Consider the following 6,000-nt stretch of genomic DNA (forward strand, 5'->3'; position numbering starts at 1 on the left):
GGGCCACCGATGTTTGAACAAAACTTAGGGCTGCCCCCGAGTCCACCATGGCGGTACCATCAACTGAAAACCCATTGCAATACAAAGTAACAGGTAACAAAAATTTTTCCAAATTCCTTGGAGGTACCTGTGTGCCTGAGTGACCCTCCCTGCCTGATGTGCCACCAATCCTGCAACACCCTCCAGCTGGGTGGTTAAAACCTCCAGGCGGTCGGCAACCGAGTTATCGGTACTCATGCCTCCACCTGGTAACCAGTGATAAATTTTGAGGCCTGTGATAATGTCAGGAAGGGAAAAGACACAGAGACGAGTGCAGCCCTAGTCTGGCACCTTCCCCAGCTGTCCCTACCTACTTGCCTCAAACAGTACTAAGAATTACTGCAGACAACTGGTCGACAAACCTTACACTGAGATAAGTGCAATACAAAAATAAAACAAGACAAACAAACACAATATAGAACGGTCAGGGAACAAGGTCAGCAACAGCCGGGCATAGAAGGTACAAAATCAGAATCCAGAAGGCAAGGTCAGGGTACAAAATCCAAAAGGTCAGAACAACAATAATAATAATAATCAGGCCACAGCATATTATACAACCCGGTTACATGCCCTGAGTATATTACACATCCCAGTATGAGGTCCCCAGTATATTTCACATTCCAGTATAATGCCTCCAGTATATTACACATTCCAGTATCAGGCCCCCAGTATATTACACATCCCAGTATGAGGTCCCCAGTATATTACACACCCTGGTATCACGCCCCCAGTATATAACACATTCCAGTATTAGGCCCCCAGCATTTTACACATACCAGTTTGAGGTCCCCAGTATCTTACACCCCTCAGTATCAGGCCCTCAGGATATTACATCCCCCAGTATCAGGCCCACAGCATATTACACACCCCAGTATCAGGCCCCCAGCATATTACACACCCCAGTTTCAGGCCCCCAGAATATTATACACTCCAGTATCAGGCTCTCAGCATATTACAACCCCCAATATCAGGTCCCCAGCATATTACACCCCCCAGCATCAGACCCCCAGCATATTACACACCCCAGTATCAGGCTTCCAGTATATTACACACACCAGTATAAGGCTCTCAGCATATTACACACCCCAGTATCAGGCCCCCAGCATATTACACACCCCAGTTTCAGGCCCCCAGAATATTATACACTCCAGTATCAGGCTCTCAGCATATTACAACCCCCAATATCAGGTCCCCAGCATATTACACACCCCAGTAGCAGGCCCCCAGCATATTACACACCCCAGTATCAGGCCCCCAGCATATTATACACTCCATTATCAGGCTCTCAGCAAAATTCACACCACAGTATGAGGTCCCTAGTATATTACAGATCCCAGTAGCAAGCCCCCAGTATATTGCACATCCCAGTATCAGGCCCCCAGTATATTACACATTCTAGTATCAGGCCCCCAGTATATTACACATTCCAGTATCAAACCCCTAGTATATTACACATCCCAGTATCAGGCCCCCAGTATATTGCACATCCCAGTATCAGGCCCCCAGTATATTACACATTCCAGTATCAGACCCCCAGCATATTACCCCAGTATGAGGTCCCCAGTATACTACACAATCCAGTATCAGGCCCCCAGCATATTACACACCCCAGTATGAGGTCCCCAGTATATTACCCCCAGTTTCAGGCCCCCAGCATATAACACCCCCCAGAATCAGACCCCTAGCATATTACAAACCCCAGTATCAGGCTTCCAGTATATTACACACACCAGTATAAGGCTCTCAGCATATTACAGACCCCAGTATGAGGTCCCTAGTATATTATACATCCCAGTAGCAGGCCCCCAGTATTTTACAGGCCCCCAGTATATTGCACATGCCAGTATCAGGCCCCCAGTATATTACACATTCTAGTATCAGGTCCCAAGCATATTACATATCCCAGTAGCAGGCTCCCAGCATATTACAGGCCCCCAGTATATTACCCATCCCAGTATATTGCAGACCCTTAGTATATTACACATTTCTGTAGCAGGCCCCCATTATATTACACATCCCAGTATCAGGCCCCCAGTATATTACACATCCCAGTAGCAGGTCCCTAACATATTATACACCCCAGTATCAGGCCCTCGGTATATTACACATTGCAGTATCCAGTCCCCAGCATACTACACACCCCAGTATCAGACCATCAACATATTACAGAGCCTGGTATCAGGACCCCAGATCAGGACCCCAGTATATTAAAAACCCCAGTATTAGTTCTCCAGTATCTTACCATCCCCACGCCACAATCCAACTTCGCCAGCCACGCTGAGCGCTGCTGAGAAAGAGCAACACATCCTCATCCACAAGGATTCAACCGGATTCCATTGTGCACTCATTGTACAGACTCCTTGACAAAGGTGCATGTGGCACCGAAACGTCGGGTTCTTTAATAGTCTGTTGAACTGTTTTCTGCACAATAAATACACTGAAAGCATCTGCGAAAAATCTTGTGAAAACTAATTTCCTTGGAATTACTAATATGGGTGGTTAATAGACTTATAGTATATTAAAAACCCCAGTATTAGTTCTCCAGTATCTTACCATCCCCATTAACAGGCCCCTAGCACATTGAAGACTCCAGTATCAGGCCCTCAGTTTATTATTGACCCAAAAATCAGGACCCCGGTATCAATTCCCCTGCATATTATATACTTCAGTATCAGTGGCTTGCTTGCTTTGACTTACAGAATTAAGAGAGGGAGTGAATAGTCAGTGATAATCAGTTATGTGGACAGAGAAGATCACTCTCACTGGACCCTTTTCTGTGCCACTGCCTGCAAACAGAGTTATCACTATTTCACTGCAAGCAGCTTTAGAGATCATCCTCTTTACTCTCCCTGTACCCGTCTCTATGGCACCGCCAAGAAGCAGAGTAAGAAGGGCATGAGCTCTGAAGCTGCTTGCTGGCACTGATACTATACAAACACTATATTACAGATACCAGTATCAGGTCTCTGGCATAATATAGACCCCAGTATCAGTCCTCCACCATATTACAGACTCCAGTATCAGGTCCCCAGCATATTATAGACCTTAGTATCAGACCCTCCAGCATATTTTGGACCCCAGTATCAGACCACCAGCATATTACAGACCTCATATCAGGACTCCAGTATACTAAAGACCACATTATCAGTCCCCCTATAATATCAATTACCCAATTATACCCAATTATCAAGACCTCGGCATGTTACAGACCTCAGAATCAGGCCTCCATCTTGTTATAGACCCAAGATTCAGGCCCGCAGCATATTATAGACCCCCAGCTTAGTACAGAAACCTGCATCAGGCACACTATATATTATAGAGCTATTTTCAGACCCCCTGCATATTACAGACCCCGGTATCAGGCCTCCGACATATTACACTCCCCAGAATCAGGCCCCCAGAATATTATATACCCCAGTGTCAGACCCCAGCATATTACACACCCCATTATCAGTCCCTTACAATATTACAAACCCCAAAATCAAGCCCCCATCATATTTCAGACCCCTAGCATATTACACACCCAGTGCCAGTCCCCCAGCATATTACAAATCCCAGTATCAGGCACCCAGCATATTACAGACCCCAGTATCAAGCCCCTAGGTTATTACAGACCCCAGTATCAGACCACCAGCATATTAAAGACCCCGGTTTCAGGTCCCCAGCCTATTACAGAACCCAGCGTCAGACCAAGACCATTTTACAGACCTCAGTTTTAGGACCCCGGTATGTTGAAGATTTCAGTATCAGGTCTCCGACATAATATAGACCCCAGTATCAGGTCACCAGCATATTGTGGACCCCAGCATATTACAGAAACCAGTATCGGGCCCCCAGTATATCATAAACCGTTCCAATGGCAGACCCCAAGCATACTACAGACCCTAGTACCAGGCCCCCAACATATTACACCCCCTAGTACCGGACCACTAGCATATACACACCCCTGTATTAGACCCCCAGCATTTTACAGACCTCAGTTTCAATCCACCATTATATTATAGACCCAAATATACAGCCCACCATATTTAAAACCCATGTATCAGGTCTCCCACATATTATAGACAGACCCCAGAATCAGGCTCCTGGCATATGACAGATCCCAGTATCAGGCCCTCAGCATATTACACACCCCAGTATCAGGGCCCCACTATTTTATAGGACACAGTATCAGTTACCTAGGATATTACAGACTCCAGTATCAGGCCCCCAGTATATTATAGACCCGAGTATCATGCCCTCAGCATATTATAGACCCCGGTATCAGGCCCCCAGCATATTATAGACCCCGGTATCAGGCCCCCAGCATATTATAGACCCCGGTATCAGACCCTCCAGCATATGACACACCCCAGTATTAGGCCCCTAGCATATTACAGTCCTCAGTATGACTGGGTCGGATTTTTTTTTTTTTTAAGTCGAAGAAAAGGTGGCTGAACATAACAAAAGGCACCTACCTGCTCTAAGTTTATATCGATTTGATCGAACAGCACATATCATATAAACAGATTGTGAGTTCTGTATATATTATATATTACAATTCAGTAAATACATACATTGTATGTCGCTAGTGCGGCAGTAGGTAGTATGCTGCTATGGGTGTAATGCAAAGAAGGGTCCCCTGCCGTTGGTACAAATTAAATCTCCAATGACTATACGTACATCCAGTTCTACGTAAATGCTCTGTAATGATATGTCAGGTTACACTTACTGTATTTGTAGTAGTGTCAGTCCAGGTTCTTCTATTGCTTTCCAATGTCCGTGGTGCGTACTGGGAGCGCGCCCCAGCCGGCGGCACAGCTACAACCAGTTACGGCGTTCCAAGATAGATCTGTGTGACGTCACAAGGTATCTTTATGGTGTCTCAAGAGGATCAAAAGTCCATCCGACACGTTTCAGCGTAATGTTTATTTATTTATTGTAAGCCATTGCCACTGTATTGGTTTTGTGCAATATGTGACCGCATATTACCACTTTGTGCACTTTATATTGAATTATGATCCTCTCGGCTCTCGGGGTCACTGACCCGGAAGTCATCTGTCATTGTATTTGTTTGGAATCTGGCATAACCTTTACAAGGACACTGGTGTGACCATTTCCTTATGCTTGTAAAAGACCTGTGACCCAATTGACAGGCCGAAACGCGTTGCCAATAAACGGAATATTGTGTCACATTAGTGTGAGATTTTCTGACCACAACTGTGGCCAAGAACTCTGGACGTCTACTAGAGGTGTCCGTTTGATCCACCTTTCAAAGCAACAGAGCGATTCCAACCTGGTTAAATCCCTGAAACTGTTCTCAGGTCCTTTCCTTGATTCGCAAACAATACTTCAGGCAGTGGCGTAGCTATAGGGGTCGCAACGGTCACCATGGCGACCAGGCCCTTAGCTACAGGGGGCCCGCTGGCCTCCCTCGCCACTTCCTGCCTCTCTGCAGTTCTCCCAAATCAGCTGTGATAATGGCAGCCGATTGGGGAGAAGTGCACTGAGCCTACAGACTGCCTAACGCTTCAGTGTGAGGTCTTGATCCCTCCCAATCACCTGTTGTCTGCTCCCTTCTGCGCTGCTGTCTGAGGGGGAGGGGCGGGAGAGGAGGAAGAGGAGGCACAGGGTCCACAGCATGACAGAGGAGAGCACTGACTCCTGCAGCAGCCGGAACTAGCTCCATCACCTCAGGGCTCTGTCCTCTGGTAACAGCTGAGGGAGAAAGGACGCCCCCACCTCCCCTGACCGGGCCTGCATGCTGCTGCTTCCTCGGACTGCTTCTAGATTTAACCCCTTCACCTCCCCTTCTAATCACTTTCCTGTAGGGAAACCACAGTACAGTATGTGCCCTGTATTAGGGCTGTTCACACAACATGTCAGCATGACTAAAGGTGGTGCATATATATATACACGATGCAATGGCAGCAACACAAATCACTTTATTGGTCCAAACATAGTAACACGACTACATTTGAA

At 46.5% G+C, this 6,000-nt stretch overlaps 1 protein-coding gene across 4 annotated transcripts in view; it reads right to left on the bottom strand.

Annotated features, from left to right (window-relative positions):
* LOC138795150 (vomeronasal type-2 receptor 26-like) overlaps nt 1-5,649 on the bottom strand; it is a 66,688-nt gene extending 61,039 nt beyond the window's left edge. For 3 of the 4 annotated variants that reach the window (XM_069974132.1, XM_069974130.1, XM_069974133.1), the window contains exon 1: nt 4,751-5,378. The gene's annotated coding sequence lies outside the window, so the exon portion shown is untranslated. Of the gene's footprint in view, nt 1-4,750; nt 5,379-5,580 lie in introns of those variants that run through there. The other variant, XM_069974131.1, reaches the window with a different exon arrangement.
* Between the last annotated feature and the right edge of the window lie 351 nt (nt 5,650-6,000).

Source organism: Dendropsophus ebraccatus, chromosome 6 (assembly GCF_027789765.1).
Source record: "Dendropsophus ebraccatus isolate aDenEbr1 chromosome 6, aDenEbr1.pat, whole genome shotgun sequence".
NCBI lineage: Eukaryota > Metazoa > Chordata > Amphibia > Anura > Hylidae > Dendropsophus > Dendropsophus ebraccatus.